Source organism: Pyrus communis, chromosome 10 (genome assembly GCF_041283825.1).
Source record: "Pyrus communis isolate YQ-2024b chromosome 10, ASM4128382v1, whole genome shotgun sequence".
Taxonomy (NCBI): domain Eukaryota; kingdom Viridiplantae; phylum Streptophyta; class Magnoliopsida; order Rosales; family Rosaceae; genus Pyrus; species Pyrus communis.
This window is the reverse complement of record NC_142574.1, coordinates 19,747,650-19,771,309: the sequence shown is the minus strand read 5'-3', so window position 1 is coordinate 19,771,309 and position 23,660 is coordinate 19,747,650. Positions and strand designations below refer to the sequence as shown.

The 23,660-nt window shown below is 35.4% G+C and overlaps 1 long non-coding RNA gene across 3 annotated transcripts; it reads left to right on the top strand.

Annotated features, from left to right (window-relative positions):
* The first annotated feature begins 7,589 nt into the window (after positions 1-7,589).
* Positions 7,590-9,370, top strand: LOC137727524 (uncharacterized). 3 transcript variants are annotated; one of them, XR_015952072.1, is made up of 5 exons: positions 7,590-7,760; positions 8,148-8,216; positions 8,316-8,383; positions 8,489-8,579; positions 9,146-9,370. It is a non-coding gene; the product is annotated as an uncharacterized LOC137727524 (long non-coding RNA). The 3 variants fall into 3 exon arrangements; XR_015952071.1 differs by having other exon boundaries at positions 8,148-8,221; XR_015952073.1 differs by lacking the exon at positions 8,316-8,383 and having other exon boundaries at positions 7,593-7,760; positions 8,148-8,221.
* The last annotated feature ends 14,290 nt before the right edge of the window (positions 9,371-23,660 follow it).

Below are 23,660 nucleotides of genomic sequence, written 5' to 3'. Positions count from 1 at the left end.
CTCCGGCGAGCCTCCGGCGCCGGCGACGGCGCCGGAAAACTGGGAAATTTTCCAATCGTGTTTTCTCCTTCGTTTTTCAACCATTTTTCACGATCTTTATACCAAAATGAAGCTTAGGACTAGTAGAATCACGATAGGCTAGTTTGAAGGCCTAAAACTTAAGGAATTATACCTGCAACAACGATCCAAGTTCGGCCAACTTTGAACAGGACGATCCCGACGTCCAAACTCGTCCAACGAAACACTCCCAAGCTCCTGGGAACCTCACAAACACAACTACAAGCCTAGAAATTCTAAAAACACACTAGTTTAGGTTTGCATGAACAGTACATAATTCGGCCATGGCGATATCGACGTGAAAACAACTATATCCTTACCTGAAAATGGCACCACTGGACTCCTCTCAGCCTCACGAGCACGAGGGTGGTCTTGGTTTCTCGATTGGTGAAGATTTGAGTATGTTTGTGTGTATGTCCGTATGTAGAAGAAGAAGAAGAAGAGAGGAACTCGGGGAGAGAGAGAGAGAGACAGAGTGACAGAAAGTGAGGGAAAGAGGGAGGGAATCCCGGGAAAGTGATAGTGTGTGTGTGTGGGTGTGATCCAATACATTCCACACCACACCAACAACCAATAACGTGACAAAAACGATCTAGGGGTAAAATCGTAAATTCACATGTACGTTTTAATAATCCCGGGACGGGATGTTACACGTACTCTACATAAAAACAAGGCTAGACACGCCAGCCCACAAAAAAATTACTCTAAAAAGTCACTTATGGTACTATTCACTTACAACATTTTTTTATCTTTTTGGTTAAAACTCAAAAATTTCAAGTTTTTTTCATTAGTTTTTCTCCATAACAATGGAGTATCTACTGACAAGGAAGAAAAGTACTCCTAACTACCCTCATAGAAGACATACATCTAATCCTGGGAACCTTTGGAAAAGAAGGGAAAAAACAAATAGGGTGGGTTTTTTGGGTTCCCGCCGCGGGCTCCCCCTGCGCGGGGGCAAGGGGGGAGATGGGGGGAATATACAAAATTACTTTAATTATGGATTGAATTATAATCTTATAGCTCATATTTTAAAATTACAATGTCATACCTCGTTTTACGAATTTGTTAATGTTAAACTTTCGTGAATTTTTATATTAAAAGCTAACATGACTTGAGACGGTGCCCACTCCCTAGCCTAATTGATTAAAAAAAGCTAATTAAATATTAAAAATTAAAAAAAAAATCATTTAGATACTTTTATAATAAAAATAAGGAAAACTAATGAAAATAATTTAAAAACTTTGAGTTTTAACGATAACAACAAAATAAAGGGTAAAGTGAATAGTATCAGATTTGACTTTTTAATGTAAAAATGTGATTTTTCGTTAAAGTGAACAGTACTGTGGACTTTTCGTTAAAACTCTCAAAAAAATATGGAATTTACCCCCTACAAACCCATCACCCTCACCCTTCTTTCTCAGTCCACACATCTCCCCCAATCTTCCTTCCTTCACTGCCAACCCACTGCCGCCCTCACCCACCAATCACCACCCTCTCTCCCTGGACCAATCCAACAGACCCATGTATCTACCGTGATCTGAATCTCTAACTCAACCCGTTTCCTACGCTAGCTTCCCAGGTGAGTTTAAGTCGAACTTTGGCGACAAGCACTGTTGCCACCACCACCATTCCACTACTCTCGGTGTCACGAACAGGACCCACCCAGAGTTCGCACTGTTTGGCCGCCATTCATGGCAGATTGAACCATTTTCAACAAAGCTCCACAAATTATGAGATTTGAAAATGGTCCTTATTCTGATGTACCAAAATTCATAGTTCACACCAGTGAAAACTGGAGCTCGAAACTCCAAATCCAACCATCTCGCAGCTTTATTCTTTTGAGTTCTTCGTTGGAAACTCAGAGGACACCTCATAGATTCATGCCCCTTGATTCACCTCGAACCAAGCTCTAAGGCCATTTTAGTGTTTTTAAGATTGATTTTCTATAAATATAGTTGGTTTTAATGTTTGGAAATCACAAAGAATATGATGAGCTAGTTGCAGAGAGCAACAATGCCAAAAGAGAGAGAAGCAAAGACGAGAACACATCATGAAAATCTGCGTTGGATTCCCACAAATCAGTTATGCAAACACGCTGGTGGTGTGAGCCACTCTAGCCGTTGCTAGCTCACACCTCAACTAGCCTAGGTCATGTGAGTGTCATATGAGCAACTAAAAACATACAACTAAATGGATAAGTGGCACGATATACACTATTTAGGTGTTATAATCGTGGTCATCCATTACACTTCATTACAAAATCAAAAAAGAACTAAAACTGTAAACCATTGCAGCAGCTATGATCATCAACCTTCAATCCTTCATTCCTAGCAGCAGCAAGACTTATGCTTCAACAGTCCACACACTACTAATGTTTGTGTAATTATAAAAAAAATATTTAAAATGCATATATGTATAAATATAAAAAGTTTTAAAAAATATATGTGGAAAAGATATGTTTGAGAGAAATGTGAGAGCGAAAACACAAAGAGGTATGAATTTTATTTTTTATTTGTTTAAATTTAAAACTAGAGATATGCAGACATGTGGAAGAGGAAATGAAGAAAACAAAATTTTGTGCAAATTTAGGTATAAATTTTATTTTTTATTTGTTTAAATTTAAAACTAGAGATATGTAAAAGAAAAAAAAAGAAAAAAAAAAGAAAAAAAAAGGCAGTATTATTCTTATAAGAAGGCCATCCGTGACCCTCGCATGCTCAATAGTCAAGTCTATCATTCTAGTCACTCTACCATAAATTTTCATTTTGTGTGAGTAACAAATTCGGATCGACAATGTCGGGAGGCGATTACCGGCTTCAACCAAGATATGTCCAGGCTGCTGATCTAGTCTCGTGTCTTGCAGAATTTGCGTTCAGGCGACTCTCCGCCAGCGATCAACTAAAGCAGATTGATGAAGTTGTGTCGGAGTATCGAGATCGAGATGTACCGCTTGAAAGGCCAGCAGAACTTAACGTCGAAAGCGACGAAGATCTCAGAGTTAAAACTTTCACCAAGCTATTTAGTGAACAGTTAAGAAACTTCTCACTTTTGCAAGGTGACTGGATTCCAGAAGCTTCTCAATACTATATCACCTTTGAAATACTTGAAAAATTCTCCGAGAAAGAGGAGTTTTTTTTGTTCAAGCAACTAGGCTCCAATGATCAACAAGAGCTAGTTCAGAAAATGGTAGATCGGATCAAGGAGAGTGGGTGTGACATCGATGAGGATATCCTGAATCGACTTCCCGAGGAAAGCGAGGAGGATTTCATACTCAGAAGATTTACAAAGTTGTATACCTATCGGTACCTTTGGTATGATTTCGGCAAAGAGGAAGCTGCGAAGTACCTCCTGAATTCCGGCAAAGAAATCACGCAGTTCCCTCATGCTGAAATTTGGGTAGGTGTGTCGAGAATTTGGTTCGAAACGCTATCAGCGTACGAACAAGGAGAGCACATTGCAGTACTCACCCGTAAATTATTAGGTGATGAAGCTAAAGGGAAACTGCCAGGCGAGAGTGAGGCGGATTTCCGAGTCAGAAGATTCAAAGAGCTGTTTGAGAAACTAGAGCCTGATTCCCAGCAATATCTCCTGGAGCATATCCGAACAACACTTCGGGACGATCTAGGCCTTCCACGTCCACTTAGTGCCGACTCCTTCGATGGAAGGTCTTTGTTCGATAATGAATTAGTCAAATTCGTTAATCCAAATCCAAGGGTAGCTGGAGGAGTAGGAACACGAGGAGCAACGTCGTCTGCACAAGTACAGGGGACAAGTACACTACTAGAAAATATAATTTTGCCGACAAATTATAAACCGACAAAGCAAAATTTTGTCGGCACAAGAGTCCTTTCTCGACGAAAATTTTAATTTGTCGGCTAAATACTCACGATAGAATCAATTTATAACACCAATCTTAGCCGAGAAAATTGGAACGTTAGCCGACGATCATTTTGTAGGCGTAAATTTGATGCCCTGACAAATTTTGTTTTGACGGGTAAACTTTGGCGGGAACTTTTCCCGTTATATTGAAATATTAGCCGATGATGTGAGGCAACAAAGTATTTCATCGGCAAATTGATTAAAGAGGCAATAAAGTATGTCATCGGCAAGGTAATAATAACTCTACGTGAGAGGTTTTCACCAGTGCACCTTTCCATTTTTTTCCGAGGAACGCAATCAAAGCTCTTGGCGACTATTTATGCTCTCATTCTGTCTTTCTTGTTTCTCTATACGGACGGGAGCATATATAGATAAAGAGATATCTAGCATTTCATATTTCTGGATTGTAGTTTTATGCCATCAATAATCTATATTGACAATTTGATTTCATAATATGTGAGTGTTTGGAAAAATAAAAAATTCCTTATAGTATTAGTCTTGCAACTTAACCCAATCTCTTTATGTTCGCTTCCATATACATTCCATGCAAACTAACTAATATTCTCATGCGAAAAGTATGTTGTAAAACTGTAAATCTAGATCAAGTAGTGAAAAAGTTCTTCTTATCAATTCTGACTCCAAACTACTTTCTAGCAACAGATAACTTGGTTTAGGTTATGATCAATTATTAGTCAATTAGTCAATTACAATTATAAATTTGAATATGGTTGTATGTAATCATCCATTATAAAAACATAACATATAATTATAAGAACAAACTTATAAATTTGCCAAGGCAATCCAAACCTGCATCCCCCAATTGCATGATCTCCCTCCCATTTCTTCCTAATCCTATTTTGCCGCCACATGATCTCCCTCCCATAATCGGTTCACATCCCCCAATTGTCGGTTCACATCATGATCTCCCTCCCAGTTGCATGCTAATCCTATTTTGTCGCCTCATGATCTCCCTCCCAATTGCATGCTAATCCCGACTTCCCTCCCATATTATTCTCTCGCGCCATCCGATTTCAGTTTGATAAGGATTCTTATTTATGAAAAAACTTAGCGGGGTCTTTACCGCTCAAAAATAATTTTAACGATTTCTATCGTAGGTTTATATATTAGATGATTTTCATGGATTTGAACGGTTTAGATTATGAAATTCGTGCGCCTAATAAACAAACATCCATACACTACTAGTCTATTACAAAATATTAAATGTGCAAAGATATAATAGATTCACTAACAATTAAGAGTTTATTCATACTTTCATTAAGTATAACATAAGATTTTGTGGTATCCACTAGTGTAAATATTTTAAATTGAAGATCGAGTTCATTCATTGCACTCGTATAGGGTCAATGAGTGTAGCTGTAAAAAATCATCAAAATCAGAGTTAAAATAACCGTTAAATCGTGATTTTTCATTGATAACCGTCGAAAAATTTTGCCCCATTACTTGATCTCTGAATGTTTGTTTTTTGCAATTTTTGGCGTATGTGATCTCGAAGTATATACAAACATGTTTGACGGTTGGATCGTTGAAACTAGTTTCGTAGAATGCGTATCCCATCAAAATAATAGATTCACTAACACTAAAGAGTTTATTCATACTTTCATTAAGTATAACATACGATTTGTGGTATTCACTAGTGTAAATATTTTAAATCGAAGATCGAGTTCATTCATTGTACTCGTATAGGGTCAAGGAGCGTAGCTGTAAAAAATCATCAAAATCGGAGTTAAAATAACCGTTAAATCGTGATTTTTCATTGATAACCGTCGAAAAGTTTTGTCCCATTACTTGATCGCTGAATGTTTGTTTTTTGCAATTTTTGGCATATGAGATCTCGAAGTATATACAAACATGTTTAACGGTTGGATCATTGAAACTAATTTCGTAGAATGCATATCCCATCAAAATAATAGATTCACTAACACTTAAGAGTTTATTCATACTTTCATTAAGTATAACATAAGATTTTGTGGTATCCACTAGTGTAAATATTTTAAATTGAAGATCGAGTTCATTCATTGTACTCGTATAGGTCAAGGAGCGTAGCTGTAAAAAATCATCAAAATCGGAGTTAAAACAACCGTTAAATCGTGATTTTTCATTAATAACCGTCGAAAAATTTTGCCCTATTACTTGATCTCTGAATGTTTGTTTTTTGCAATTTTTGGCATATGTGATCTCGAAGTATATACAAACATGTTTGACGGTTGGATCGTTGAAACTAGTTTCGTAGAATGCGTATCCCATCAAAATAATAGATTCACTAACACTGAAGAGTTTATTCATACTTTCATTAAGCATAACATAAGATTTTGTGGTATCCACTAGTGTAAATATTTTAAATTGAAGATCGAATTCATTCATTGTACTCGTATAGGGTCAAGGAGCGTAGCTGTAAAAAATCATCAAAATCGGAGTTAAAATAACCGTTAAATCGTGATTTTTCATTGATAACCGTCGAAAATTTTTGCCCTATTACTTGATCTCTGAATGTTTGTTTTTTTCAATTTTTGGCGTATGTGATCTCGAAGTATATACAAACATGTTTGACGGTTGGATCATTGAAACTAGTTTCGTAGAATGCGTATCCCATCAAAATAATAGATTCACTAACACTGAAGAGTTTATTCATACTTTCATTAAGTATAACATACGATTTGTGGTATTCACTAGTGTAAATATTTTAAATCGAAGATCGAGTTCATTCATTGTACTCGTATAGGGTCAAGGAGTGTAGCTGTAAAAAATCATCAAAATCGGAGTTAAAATAACCGTTAAATCGTGATTTTTCATTGATAACCGTCGAAAAGTTTTGCCCCATTACTTGATCTCTGAATGTTTGTTTTTTGCAATTTTTGGCATATGTGATCTCGAAGTATATACAAACATGTTTGACGGTTGGATCGTTGAAACTAGTTTCGTAGAATGCGTATCCCATCAAAATAATAGATTCACTAACACTAAAGAGTTTATTCATACTTTCATTAAGTATAACATACGATTTGTGGTATTCACTAGTGTAAATATTTTAAATCGAAGATCGAGTTCATTCATTGTACTCGTATAGGGTCAAGGAGCGTAGCTGTAAAAAATCATCAAAATCGGAGTTAAAATAACCGTTAAATTGTGATTTTTCATTGATAACCGTCGAAAAGTTTTGTCCCATTACTTGATCGCTGAATGGTTTTTTTTTTTTCGATTTTTTGGTGATGCGATCTCGATGGATATACAAACAAGTTTGACGGCTGGATCATTCAAATTAGTTTCGTAGAATTTGTATCCTATCAAGTTCAATGGTGTGTGTGTGTATATATATATATATATTTATTATGTAGATTTAAATTTATTTATTTTGTACGTATAACACTTACGAAATTTAATGGTATGTATGATATGAATGATTTGTAAAGATAATTGTTAGGGTCAAAGCACATAACTACTAAAGATTATACATAACAAAAAAAAATTGAATAAGAACCGTCTATTAAAATTAGAAATCAGCACAAGACAAAATTTAATTGCATGAATTGCTAGCCAGTGCTATTTGAATGCAGCATGTCACTCACAATTCTAAACTTTAAGAAAACAGTATTTAACAAATTAAAAGGAGGCGCGGAGTTGAAAAAAAAAATTAAGAATTTAGTCCTTGAAGCAGTTAACGCTCTCCGTCCCACCCTTCTCCCTCTTCCTCTCCCGCTCCACCTTCATCTCCTTCTCCACCTCCATCTCCGTCGCTGCAAATAGACAGACCGACAGCATCCTTCCGGTGGAAATCGAAACCATCGTCAAAGTCAAAGCCTAAAAAGGTTTTTCCCTCCTAATTGTTATCTTCAATTTACGTTTCTGATGGATAAACCCATCAGTTTTCTGTGTAATTCTCTTAGGGTTTTCAATTTTCTTTTTCGATTCTTTTGCAAGTATATTGTGGGTTCTTCCCCTTCTAATTCTCATCTGCAATTGTTTTACCTTCCATTCAATTTTTTTACTGGGTTCTTTTGCGAGTGTATTGTGGGTTCTTTTGCGAGTATATATTGTGGGTTCTTCCCCTTCTAATTCTCATCTGCAATTGTTTTACCTTCCATTCAATTTTTTTACTGGGTTCTTTTGCGAGTATATTGTGGGTTCTTTTGCGAGTATATTGTGGGTTCTTCCCCTTCTAATTCTCTCTAAATTTGTTCAATTTTCCTATACAGAGGGCGGTTACAAGGCTGGGCTTATATATTGAAGAATCTGATTATATTCTAGGCTAGCTGCTTTCTTTGGTAAGGTATGTTGTTACACCGTCACCCTCAGCCTATCTTATTCATTGTTTGATTGCTGGTCCTAATGAATGTTGCATGTAAAATTAAATTTGTAAACAGGGAGTAGATACTTTATATGCCATGGACAGGGAATGGATACGAAATCTGAATCGATTTGTATAATATTGGTAAAAACAATGTCCCTTGACTTTAATTCCAGATTTCCAATGTAATTATTCGATATTGTGGTTTACGTTTGACATATTTGTTTTTCCTTTCTATAACACTTGCAGGTTGTCTATGGCTAAGTGGAATTCTGAGCTAGATAGCTTACAACTGATATCAGCACGGCATGGAGACCAGTGTGAGGATCATTCATGCCAGGTAATTTTGATATTTGAGGATTAACTTGATTAGTAGATGTCTATATCTTCTTGTTTACACTGATAAAGATTATAAACAGTGATGAATTAGGGTGCTTTAGTATCGTTTATTTATGTTTCCAGGTGCATATGCTTATGTTCTAGAGTTATAACCTACTTAGCTAGGTTGGTAGTGTTATGTTTATATACATTATAGACCTTTCAAGGATTTATATCATCTACTTATCATGTTGCCTTGTTTACAGAGTGTGAGAATCATGTTGCCTTGCTGTTATGTTTATCTTGTTGTTTACAGTGATGAATTACGTATAAGTAGTTGATGCTAACTTGATTATTACCTGGTATCTATTAAACATGTAATTTTTCTAGGTTGTGATGCTGCATGGTGTTGGTAAGTTAACTTGATTAGTAGATATCTTTATCTTGCTGTTTACACATTTATGGTTTCATAAGTTATTTGTTTAGAAATACCACTCTAGTGTGGCCTTGCATTTCCTTAGTGTCAATGATATTTAGCACCCTTAAAGTTTGCTAATCAAGTTTTTTTAATTTGTTTTTCTTCTACAGTTGTTTGATACTGGAATGTTTCATGATGATCCTAATCGTTTCCCATTTTCATGATGCTGAATATCAACGTGATGAGGACTATAGTGAGAATGGTGATACTTAAGGATATTTTATCTATATTATAGTAATGTCGAAATGAAAATATAGATTTTTTTGTATTTTGTAACTAAACCGAATTGTGAACCTTACATTATTTTAAATTACATGAATTTTGTGTTGTTCCTACATTAATTCTTCATTCACGCCCCTTCTCGATCTCTTAAGCTTGCTTGTTTGTGATGGTTAAAAATATTATTAAAAACAAATGTGAATAAGAATTAGAAAATATTGGACTTGACATGTTTTGTCGGCACAAAAACAATTAGCCGACAAATGTTTTTGTTCACAAAAGATTCAACCAACTAATTATTTTGTCTACACAAGTAATTTGAGCCAACAAACCAGTTTGTTGGCATAGGACTACGTAGCCGAAAAACCATTTTGTCGCGACAAGATTACTTAGCCGACAAAATGTTTTGTCGCGACAAGATCACTAAGCCGACAAATAACTTCATCGTGAAAAAACAACCTATGTTGACAAAATATTTTGTCGCAATGTTGGTTTGGTGACGGGCACAGTTTGACGGCTGAGATTTGTCGCCTTAAAAATGAGCCAACGAAATATTAAGATTCGTCGAGAAAGATCTTGCGCGACATGCTTTTAGCGACAAAATTGCCGACAAAATTTTTTGTTGGGAAAGGCTCTTTGCCGACGAATTTTGACTTTTGCCGACAAACTAATTTTGTCGGCAAAGTGGAAATTTCTAGTAGTGGTAGTACTACTAGTAGTAGTACTACTACTACGAGGAGCAACGTTCGCTAGATAGTTCTCTTAATTTCTAGTTTCCTAATAACTTTGTTGGTTGTTTTATAATTCCGTTGGTCAGTACGTGTGTTAATTAGCTGTTGTTCAGCTTTGTGCGGCCTGCAGCTTGCACGGCAGCGCGTGCGCGGTTGCCCTTTTTTACGTTGAATGTCTGTATGGTGAACCTGTTTGCGGCTCCAAGTTTGTTGTTTCTCAATTAATAACCAAGCTCAAGTATTTGAGTTGAACGCGTGCGGTTGCTCTTTTGTGCACCCTACTCTTTTCCTATTTTGCCATTAATAAACTTTACTGAATCTATAACCAAGCTCAAGTATTTTTTATGTTTACTTACGGAGAATGAATACTATTTTTCATTTCAAGCTTCAATCCTTCATTCCCAGCAGCAACAGGTGGGCACTTGGAATCGAAAACCAAAACCGAAACACGAATCGAATCGAACCGCACCGAACAGTTTGGTTTTGCGGTTTTGAAACGGTTTCAATTTCAAAACCGAACCGCGGCAAAGAAAACGGTTTGGTTTCGGTTTTGGGTTTTCAAAACCGCACCGAAACCGAAACCGCACCATATAATAAAATTAATAAATAGATGTTATATTTTAAACTTTTAATCTAGTTTTGCACTTCGGCTCCTGAAGGCTGAAACACATCTTCATCTCCTTAACTCATCTTCTTAAAACTTATCTTTTCCTTAACTCATCTTCTTGAAAATCATCTTCAATTCTGCGACCTGGTGCAGTTTTGCTGCAGTTTTGGTGCAGTTTTTTGTTGCTGTTTTGGTGCTGTTTTTCTGTTGTTTTGGTGCTTTTTTTATGCAGTTTTGCTGCATTTTTTTTGCAGTTTTGCCACTGTTTTTTGCTGCATTGTTGTTGCTGCAATTTTGCCGCATATTTATTAATTAATACTGTAGACATCGAAATTTCAGTAAAAAAAAAATGTTCACCAATGCATTAAAGTTTTGACGTGTCAAGGCATACATGGCATACGCCACGTGTTGTACAAATTGTACACATGGCGTGTGACTCAACAAAATAGGAAGAAATACCCTTGAAGGATTAAACAAGTTTTTCTTCTCATTTTGGGCAATGACAAGGCAAGTACATTTCAATCCATTGAGGATCAAAACAAGTTTTTCTTCTCATGTTGGGCAATGACAAGGCAAGCACACTTCAATCCATTACGGATCAAAGCAAGTTTTTCTCATTTGGGCAATGACAAAGCATACACATTTCAAGTTTAAAATGGTGTTAAGTGGGAAATTAGGCCATAAGTTACACCACTTCAATTTCAATATTGCATTAAGTGGGAAATTAGGCCATAAGTTAGACCACTTCAAGTTTAAAATGGTATTAAGTGGGAAATTAGGCCATAAGTTACACCACTTCAATTTCAATATTGCATTAAGTGGGAAAATTAGGCAATGGTGCTTGGAAAGGAAAAAAATATTTTGTGGTGGTGATTCATTCTCAAAGCCTATAAATAGGCTTCTCCATCAAGGTATCAAGCATCAACCAATTCACAAATACATTTCTCTACTCCCAAATTGGAAGAGAATTCCCCAAATCCTTGAAGCTTTGAAACTCCAAAGCTTCCAACCATCCAAATTCCCAAGAAAAGCCAACACACACCAAAACCAATTCACAAATACATTTCTCTACACACCAAAACCTTGAAGCCTTAAAGTTCTAAAGCTCTCAAGAAAATCCCGAAGGATCAAGAAAGCACTCTTCGTTTCTTCGTCAAATCCTCCTTCAAGATCAAGCCCCAACGGCCCTTGAAGAACTTCCACCAACTCAAGATCAAGCCCCGACGGCCCTTGAAGAAAGTGTTCATCTGTTCATCCTAAGCTCAAGCCCCAACGGCCCTTTGGATCAACAACCTCAACAAATCCACACATCCAATCGTTCTTCAAGATTAAGCCCAAAAAGCCCTTGAAGATCCGTTCATCCATCAACCTTCAAAATCAAGCCCAAAAGCCCTTGAAGAAATCCACACAACCATTATTCAAGATCAAGCCCCGACGGCCCTTGAAGAAAGTGTTCATCGTTCATCCTAAGATCAAGCCCCAACGGCCCCTTGGATCAACAGCACAAACAAATCCACACATCCAATCGTTCTTCAAGACTAAGCCCAAAAGCCCTTGAAGATCCGTTCATCCATCAACCTTCAAAATCAAGCCCAAAAGCCCTTGAAGAAAGTGTTCATCCGTTCATCAACTGTTCATCCTCAGATCAAGCCCCGACGGCCCTTTGGATCAACAACTCATCCACAAACCTACACCCTACGAAGATAGAATCAGAGGACCAAATTAGAGAGAGATCGTAACCCCAAAATCATAAACACAAAAATATTATTTTGTACACGTTATTCTGGTTTCTTGTTTCAAGGAAACTTTCGTGTTCACAAATACATGAGGAAAATAAGATCGATTTATGAATGAATAGGTGTATATTTAAAATTATACATTTTTTTCTCAAAAATCAAACCTAAACCGTTTGAAACCACAATAAACCGAACCAAACGGTTTGGTTTCATTTCGGTTTTGGTTTCAAAACCGCACCGCACTGCACCGCAAAAAGATTCGGTTTCGGTTGTGGTTTCCCTCGAAACTGCACTGAACCACACCGCGCCCACCCCTAGCAGCAAGGCTTATGCTTTAACAGTCCACACACTACTAATGTTTGTGTAAATATAAAAAATAGTTCAGATGGTTGAAGTTCGATGTGATGTGAATCCCACAATTAATCTCTATTTAAAAAAAATGGAGATCCTTTCTCTGAAAAGGCCTCTACACACACACATATATATAGATTTATTAGATGAATCACATGTTAGTGTTTTTACGACTGATTTTCTATAAATCTAGTTGGTTTTAATTTCTGGAAATCACTAAGAATGTGATGACCTAGTAGCAGAGAGCAACAATGGTAAAAGAGAGAAGCAAGGACGAGAACACGTTGTGAAAATCTGCATTGGATTCTCACAATTAGTTATGCAAACATGCTGGTTGTGTTGGCCAATACAGCCGTTGCTAGCTCACACCTCAGCTAGTTCCATGTGAGCAACTTGAAACTTACATCTAAATGGACAGGTGGCATGATATACACGCGTTAGATGTTATAATCGTAGCCATCAATTACACTTTATTTCAAAATAAAAAACTTAAGAACTAAAACTGTAAACCATTGCAGCAGTAGCAAGGCTTATGCTTTAACTGTTCACACACTATTAATGTTTGTGTAAATATATAAAAAAATTGAAATGCATGTATGCATAAATATAAAAAATTTAAAAAATATATGTGGAAGAGATGTTTGAGAGAAATGTGAAAGCGAAAATGCGAAGAGGTATAATTTTTTTTTATTTGTTTAAATTCAAAACTAGAGATATGCAAACATGTGGGCGAGAAAATGAAGAAAACAAAAATTTTCGCAAATTTATATCACTGCACATGATTGTATTTTGTGATAAATGATAAAATTATCTTTTCATTCTTTTTTAATTGAAAGATTTAATAATAAGTAAGTTTAGAAATATTATACATGTTTGTCAATTTTAACATGATTTCTGTTCAAACATGATCTTCTATCTTATTAGGGATTTTTTTATTAATTATTTTTTGTCCCTTTTGTCATTTTACCATCAGTCTAGAGTACCAAATGCATGTGGCTTTAATGAAAAAATCTCACAAAACAAATTATTTAAAATCCTACGAAACACACAACTTTTATATAATCTCTCCACCACGGGACCCCGACTTGGGAACAATGCTTGGATGAGACACGTGGTTTTCCTCTTCTCTAGAAATCTTTAAACCACAAATAAAATATATCCCTCTTGTGTATATTATTGTTCCAAAAATTTTCGTCGTTTATTATTGCTCTAAAAATTTTCGTCTACCCTTTACAAATAAAATATATCTTTCTGGTGTTTAATATTGTTTTAAAAATTTCTGCCTAAGCAACGATCGCTTCGATTAGTCCCTATATATTTGAAAATTAAGAAAGTACGCTTATACCTGTTTACACGTCTTTCTAACTATCTTAGGCACCCGTCAAAGTCCGACTCTCACTTAGACAAAAAATTGATAACTTTCATGTTATATTTTAATTTTTCAATAAAATTTGAAAAACATGTTGAATATTTAGATGAAAACTCATTATATGCGTGTTCCTCATGTTTTTAATATGTTCTAATATTTTATAATATATATACCATTTTATTTTGCAAGTTATGTATTCTAACTGTCTAGCCACCCAAGTACTAGGGCACACCTCGTCGCCGGACTAGTATTTGGCATCTTTTAGATTCTTGGTGCTTAATAATCTAACAAATTCTTCATAAAATAAATTCAATGAATTATTCTTAATATTGTTGTGCCTAGGTCCGTTCGTTAGTACGGAAACAAGATATAGATTACCTCATCAAAATATAAACCTACAGTTGAACAAAATAAAATATAAGAAATAAAACACCAAGAAATTTACGAGGTTTGACAAAAACCTGCCTATGTCACATGAAAGATATTGCTCTTCACTATAAGAATAACAGTATAAACTACACATGAGTTAATAACAGTATAAACTACACATGAGATATTGCTCTTCACTATAAGAATAAGATATTGCCTATGTCAGTACGTGTGTTTGTTGGTTGTTTTATAATTCCGTTGGTCAGTACGTGTGTTAATTAGCTGTTGTTCAGCTTTGTGCGGCCTGCAGCTTGCACGGCAGCGCGTGCACGGTTGCCTTTTTTTACGTTGAATGTCTGTATGGTGAACCTGTTTGCGGCTCCAAGTTTGTTGTTGTTGCTCGATTAATAACCAAGCTCAAGTATTTGAGTTTAACGCGTGCGGTTGCTTTGTGCACCCTACTCTTTTCCTATTTTGCCATTAATAAACTTTACTTAATCTATAACCAAGTTCAAGTATTTTTCATGTTTACTTACATAGAATGAGTACTATTTTTATGCATACGTTAATGTGTATCACTTTTGTCCTAATTATCTTGTATTGGTTATTTGAGGCTAGGTCACTCATTTCTTCAAAAATCTTGGCAACGATGTGGCTTTTAAAATCGATGTGAGTGAGTTGCTGGGGTTATTCAACGATGTGAATGAGCACTGCAATAATGTTTGGAAAGTGCAATGGGCAGGTTTTATGTTGAAATATTTTGATACTCCTTGGTCTTTTATGTCTGCCTCAGCTGCTTTCATTGCCTTATTACTCACCGATCCAAACCATTTTTGCCATTCATGCGTCTGATGGTTCATAGGGTAGGTCTGATAATTCCTGACACGACCCGATAATCCGACAAGACACGACATGACACGAAATTAACAGATGTTCAGGTCGACACGATAACGAATCGGGTCGTTATTGGGTAACCTGATAAGCACCTGTTAAGATAACGGGTTGGTTCGGGTATACACGTGGGTAACACGATACACGATAAGCAGAATATTAATTTAATAATTTTATAACCCTACAAAAATACTATAATAATTATATATATTAATTTAACAATTTTATACTCCTAAAAACTATAATATATATATATATATATATATATATTAAATTAACTATAATAATTATAATAATTATAATAATTATATATACTATAATAATTATACCCCCAAAATATTAACTATAATTATATATATATATATTAAATTTTATACCCCTAAAAACTATAATAATTAATATGCATCATGCTGCCATTTGAAGAAAAAGGGAGGGAAAAATGAAAATTATAAGAAAAGCTGAAAAGAAAACAAAAAAGAGAGGGAAACATAAGACCTAGTGGTATTTTCAATTTGGCTTGCTACTAGTAGGGTGGGTTTTTCCACTGTGGTCTCTCAAGTGTGCACTTGTTATTGTTAGGATAAGATATGACAGCTGTGTTCCTGACACGTGTACGTCATTTACCTCTCTCTCTCTCCTTTTTTTCTTGAGAAATTTTTCATTGTAACAGGAACACAAATAGTACACCATGTGTTTTAATAAAAGTGGTGAGAATTTTTATTTTTTTAAGTTATTAACTTTTTATCACACATATCCCACTATTTTTATAATGACACGTGATGTATTACTCCGTGTACCGGTCAATTATACGTACAAAATAAATAGATTTAAATTTACTTAATAAATATATATATATATATATACACACACACCATTGAACTTGATGGGATATGCATTCTACGAAACTAGTTTCAGTGATCCAACCGTCAAACATGTTTGTATATACTTCGAGATCGCATACGCCAAAAATTGAAAAAAACAAACATTCTGAGATCAAGTAATGGGACAAAACTTTTCGACGGTTATAAAAAAAATCACGATTTAATGGTTATTTTAACTCCGATTTTGATGATTTTTTTACATGTACACTCCTTGATCCTATATGAATACAATGATTGAATTCGATCTTCAATTTAAAATATTTACACTAGTGGATACCACAAAATCTTATGTTATACTTAATGAAAGTATAAATAAATTCTTAAGTGTTAGTGAATCTATTGTTAAGATAACGGATGTGATACGACACAACCCGTTAAGATAACAGGTGTTATACGAAAATGACACGAACACGACAAACACGACCCATTTACCAGGCCTACCACAGGGGCTTGGCGGAGGGCCGTAGGTTTATGGCGCACCAATCATCTCTCAAGTGGTCTATATGGGATTTGATGTCGTTACAATTCATGCCATTTTGTATCACTTAATTTCTTTGTTGACTCCTTTAACTGATTTCTGATATGTTTGGCTGGTGTGTAGTGTTTAGGCTTAAAATATGAATCTAGAGTGTATTTTACCTTTAATTAGTGTTGCATGCTGTTCATATATACATCCCTTAAGGGAAAAGAATGGAGATTAGTTGTGGAACTTACACCATACCAAACTTCAACGATCCAAACTGTCTATTTGTAAGTCTCAATTCATAGATCATCTTTGCAAAAATTCAATTCAATCTGAAACCATTTGCCTCTTTGATTATTTCATTGTTTCTTATAGGACAAAGTATTCGTAAATTTCTTTGAACCCAAGTAGATGTCTTAAATATTTTCGATTTGGCTAATAGTTTGCAAAGATGATCTATGATATACAACTTGAAAAATAGATGATTCGAATCATTGAAGTTCGATGTGGTGTGGGCCCCACAACTAATCTCCATTTAAAAAAATGGGGATCATTTCTCTTATAGGCCTCCACACACATATACATATACTAATTTTTAAATGGGGATCATTTCTCTTATAGGCCTCCACACATATACATATACTAATTGTAAATATACATATATTAGAAGAATTCCATGTTAGTGTTTTTACGACTAAATTTTTACAAATCTAGTTGGTTTTAATTTCTGGAAATTACAGAGAATGTGATGAGCTAGTTACAGTGAGCAACAATGGTGAAAGAGAGAGAAGCAAGGACGAGAACACGTCGTGAAAATCTGCGTTGGATTCTCACAAATTAGTTATGCAAACATGCTGGTTGTGTGAGCCAATATAGCTGTTGCTAGCTCACACCTCAGCTAGCATAGATCATGTAAGTTGCATGTGAGCAACTTGAAACTTGCAACTAAATAGACAGGTGGCATGATATACACGTGTTAGATGTTATAATTGTGGCCATCCATTACACTTCATTACAAAATCAAGAACTTAAGAACTAAAACTGTAAACCATTGCAGCAACTATGATCATCAAGCTTTAATCCTTCATTCTCAACAGCAGCAAAGCTTATGCTTCAACACTCTCTTTTAAGCTTCTTGTTGCTTTCATTCCAAATCCTTTGGCAGAGCCTTGGTAAATATATCTACCAATTGATCCTCAGACTTGCAATAAACAAGATTAATGATGTTAGCTTGTAGAGCTTATCTGGTGTAGTGATATCTTTTGGCAATATGTTTTGATCTTTGATGAAACACATGATTCTTTGTCATTTTAACGGCAGAGGTGTTGTCACAAAAAATTGGAGTAGCATCAGTTTGCTTCTCTCCAAATCCTGCAGTACAAACCTAGGCCACACAACTTGTTTCGTTGCTTCACTGGCACTTATGTACCCAACTTCAGCTGATGAGAGTGCTACATTGTGCTGTTTCATAGAGGCTTATAGGAAAATACCACTGCCAAATGGCCTGAAATGTTTTTTTATGTCAGCTTCATCCCTACTTCACTTACTATCATAGTATCCAACTAGTAGTGTAGCTTTGCCTTTCTTGTACTTTAAGTCCATAGTCTAGTATGCCTTGAATGTACTTGAGCACCCTCTTTGCAGTTCCAAAGTGTTTATTAGTTGGATTGTGCATATATCTTGCTAACAAACTCCCAACCAGTTGTCGATATGTAGCTTCTTCATATTAGGTCTAGTTGCAGTAAGGTATAGCAAACTCCCAACTAGTTGTCGATATGTAGTTTCGTCATATTAGGTCTAGTTGCAGTAAGGTATAGCAAAATCCCAACTAGTTGTCGATATTTAGTTTCATCATAAGCATCACTACCATCCTCATTCATTAATTTCTCATTTACTAGACTCATTGGTTTGCATTCCTTTAATCCAAAAATTTCGATCAAAAAGACAATGCACGCTTCTTCTGGTTTATAAAAATCGTCATGCTTCGATTGAAGTGTTCCCATTTCAAGGAAATGATATAACAACCCTAAGTCTGTCATCTCATATTTTAGCATCATATTAGCCTTAAATACATTCATAACTCAGTGCTACTTTCGGCGTATACTATATCATTCACATAAATAGACACTATGATAGCTTAGAATCACCTCTGGTTTTGATGTGTAAAGTGGCTTTACTAGGACACCTTGAGATACCACACTTGTGCCGATGTGCATCAATTTCTTATACCAGACCCTTAGTGCATGTTTGAGTATATAGAAAGCCTTTCTAAGTCTGTACACCTTATCTTCAGCTCTAACAACTTCAAAACCCTCAGTTTGATCAACATAAACTCCCAATTGTGGTACACCATTGAGAAAAGATGATTTAACATCTAACTAGTATAATTTTCAGCTCTTTTATGTTGCAAGTGCAATTAGAGTCCCGATTGTGTCTAACCTTGCCACTGGGGCAAAGGTTTCATTAAAATCAATTCCAAGTTTCTAAGAGTAGCCATTAAATGCTAGTCTCGCTTTGTGCTTCTGTATGGTGTCATCCAAGTTTAGCTTGGTCTTGTAAACCCATTTCACTCATATAGTTGAACGATCTGATGGTCTATCAACCAATTCCCAGGTGTTGTTCTTTTTTATCATTTCAATTTCTACATTCATTGCTTGCTTCCAAGCATTAGTTGTTGCCTCTTCATATCTTTCAGGTTCTGTCATACTGACATTCCACCTAGCATATACATCACTAAGTGTCTTCAGTTTCATAGGAGTATCACTTGAACTGCTACTTTCTCCAAATTCAGTTTGTGAATCCACAAACACTTGTGTATGACCATCACTCCCTTCCAGCTAATGTGCCACATTTTCACCCTCTTGAGTAATTTTAGCGACTTCATTCTTCTTATTCAAATTCAAACTCATTGGAAATGTCATGGTAACTGAATTCTTAGTTTTCAAGTCCCATACACCTTCTTCATTAAATATAATACTTTTTGATATAAAAACTTTTTTGGTTGCTAAATTATAAACTATGTAACCCTTCTCAACCTTCCCATAACCTATAAAGACTTCTTTCACATAAGCTTCGTCAAGTTTTTGTCTCAATTGTCCAGGAATATGACTGTAACAAATACAACCAAGCAATCTGAAATGCTTTGACCCTGACTTTCTGCCACTAAATGGTTCAAATGGTGTTTTATCCTGCAATGCCTTTGTTGGATACCTGTTGAGAAGATATACTACAATGTTAACTGCTTCTCCCCATAAATCATAAGGCGGCTTCTTGTCACGTAACATGTTTTTAGCCATTTCAACAATGGTTTTTTCTTCCTCTCTGTAACACCATTTTGCTGAGGGAACTATCAGTTGTCTTTCAAGTCCTAAATCATCATAGAACCTTTGAAACTCTAGAAAAGTATACTCTCAACCTCTATCACTTCTCAATTTTAGAATTTGGTAACCACTCTAAAGCTCAACCATAGCTTTGAACCTCTTGAAGGTACTGAATACCTCTGACTTGTGCTTTCAAGAAATATAACTAACACATTCTGGTACAATCATCAATAAATGTCAGAAAGTATCTATTTCCTCCAAGGTGTAGTGACTTGCATAGGACCACATACATCAGAAAGAACAAATTCCAATGATTTACTTGCTCTTCAAGTTAACTCCTTACTAATTGCTTCTCTTTGCTGCTTTCCTACAACACACCATTCACATACATCATTTGTTTCCATCAATTTAGGCAGGCCCAAAACCATTTCTTTATCAGCCAACATATGCAAACTTTGGAAATTCAAGTGGCCAAACCTTTTGTGTCATTCCCAAATGCCTTCTTTAGCTATTACATTCAATGTCGATGGCATCATATCCTCCATAATAAGCGGAAAACATCCGTTTCCTGTTATTTGTACAATGACTACCAACGGCGGAGCTAGTAACAGGGCTATGGTGGACTCTAGCATAGGGAGAGTTTTAGTTGTTTAAGGTTAAAAATACTGATAATTTAGATTATTTTATTAATTTTAATTGTTATAGTCTACCTAATAAATAAAAGTTCTGAACAATAGGATTACTTTTAGAAAAAGTAAGAGTTAATAAATATTAAATAAATTATTTACTTTAATCAATATCAAAATTTATTATTATTATTATATTTCAAATCATACACACACTGGCAGTCACGTCCCATTAAGTCTTTTTATTTGATTAGTTTCTAGGGAGTAGTATAGTGATCAGTTTAGGAGTAGAGTAGTCATCTCATCTGGTTTTAAAAAGTAAATTTAATATTTTATTAATTTAGGTTTCCTAGGAGTAGACTAGTTTATTATTTTATTTCAACTTTTGGGGTACAACACAGTGATCCTCGTTCACTTTCTGACTTTCAAAAAAGCCCTTGTCCCGTCTCGACCTCTCGTCTCTGCACTGTAGTTCACAGAAACCAAGCATACAATACAAGTGAGAAAACTTGTTGATTTTTCTTATCAATAGGTAAGTTTTTAACCACTTTATTCTTATGTCTTGATGATTTTATTTGTTTATTGCTTTAATTTTAAGAATTCGTACTTTAAAAGTTCAATTTCAAGTTTAATATATTTTTTCTAATAGCCTGATAGATTTCTTAGAAATATAATTTATTATATAAACTTGCATTATTGTTGTTTAATTTGTTAGGTTAACGTTCAATGAAGAGGTTAAGAACTATTGATTCATTTTTTAAAAAGAGAGATGATGGTGATAAATTAGGGAGTGATATACCTTCTGCATCTAATGATAATGCACCAATATCAATTGAGCAGCCTCATGATTCTCACCAAACATCTAATATAATTGAACCTTAAGAAAAAGTTTTTGATGATGCTTCTTTGGAATTGGAACGAGACCCGGGGAAACGGATTCAAATACATGAGCATCATATTCATCAACAAGATGAAGTTCGACGTGCTTATATCAAAGCTGGGCCTTACCGACCGAAACTTCTTAAGTATCTTAGGTCTCGGTTTGGATCACAATATCGTTGATTTCAGTATTCTTGGTTTTCACAATTTCCATGGTTAGAATATTCTTCGACAACAGATAGAATATATTGTTTCCCATGCTTTCTTTTTGGGACTGGCCTAACAAGTCGTCCGGCATTAACTGTTGATGGGTTTAACAATTGGAAAAGAGTTAACGACATAAAGAATTGTATATTTCTTTCTCATATTGGAGGTCCATCTTCATTACATAATACTTGTGTTTCACGTGTAGAGGAATTGATGAATCCATCTCAGCATGTTGACAAGGTTATTAATCGACAATCAAAAGAAGAAATTTTGAAGAATCGGTTGCGACTCAAGACTATAGTTGAGTGTGTTCGATGGCTTACATTTCAAGCATGTCCTTTTAGAGGACATGATGAATCAGTGGGTTTGAAAAATCATGGGAATTTTATTGAATTGGTAAAGCATACAACCAAGTTTAATGATAAGGTCGCTGCAGTTGTTTTAGAAAATGCACCAAAAAATGCCAAATATTCCTTGCCCATGATCCAAAAGGAGGTTTTGAACATTCTCGCCGACATAGTATGAAGAAAAATTCGTGAAGAAGTTGGGGATGGTGTTTTTTGTATTCTTGTTGATGAAGCACATGATATTGCTCACAGAGAGCAAATGGCCATTATTTTAAGATTTGTTGATAATGATGGTTTTCTACGAGAACGGTTTTTAGATATTGTGTGGGTTGAAGACACTACTGCACCAACACTTCACAGGGAGATAAAAAAAGTCCTGGCTTTCCATGAGTTGCCTATAAACAAGTTACGAGGTCAAGACTACGATGGCGCAAGTAATATGCGAGGTCAGTGGAATGGGCTACAATCTTTATTTATTAAAGAGTGTTCATCTGCTTATTATGTGCATTGTTTTGCTCATCAACTGCAATTGGCATTAGTTGTAGCATCAAAAGAAGTAGTTGTTATTTGGTTATTCTTTTCAACATTAGGTTCAATTATGAATGTTATTACTACTTCTTCAAAGAATCATACTCAGCTACAGGTTGCACACACAGTGAACATTGAAGAGTTTATGGGTTATGGTGAACTTGAGATGGGAAGATGAGCTAATCAAATCGGTACTATACATCGACGTAGAGCTACTCGTTGGGGTTCTCATTATGATTCAGTGTGTGACTTGATACATATGTATGACGCGTCTTGTACAGTACTTGAGAACATAAAGAATGATAGATCTACTACAAACTTTTTGCGTGGGGAAGCTACTGGTGCTTATAATGCAATCAGATCTTTTGAATTTACTTTCATCTTGCATCTATTGCAGGAGATCATGGGAATCACTGATATCCTTTGTCGGAACTGCAAAATAAGTCACAAGACATTCTGAATGCTATGAACCTAGTCACTACTACAAAAGATGTCCTTCAGAAGTTGCGATTGGATGGTTGGGCTACCTTTATAGATAAAGTGAGTTTATTCTGCAAAAAACATGACGTTGATATGCCCGATATGAATGCTCAATAGGAACTGGTCGTTCTTCACATTACATTTGAGCATCATTATCACATTGATATCTTCAATAATGCAATAGATTTTCAGCTGGTAAAGCTATATAGCAGGTTTAGTGAGGAGGCAATGGATCTTCTTATTCTCAGTTCAGCTTTAGAACCAAGAGAAGCTTTTAAGGCGTTCAACATTGATCACATTTGCAAGCTTGCATAGAAAATTTATCCTATGGATTTCACAGAAAAAGAGCTACATACGTTGAGATGTGAGTTGAAAAATCTATGAATCAGACGTACCGCATCGTCCTGTCTTTTGATGCGAAATTTACTTGACACTCAAATTAAACCCTCGTTTGACAATTGTAGTAGAATGGATAAGTGAGGGATCGTTCTAGACCGGGGATTAGGAGGGCTTGCTAAAACCTTCTAAATTGGTTTAAAAACATAAAAACTAAATTAAAATACTCTTAACAAGACTACTATGACTCAGAATGGCTTTGAAAAACTCAAATTGTCTAAAACA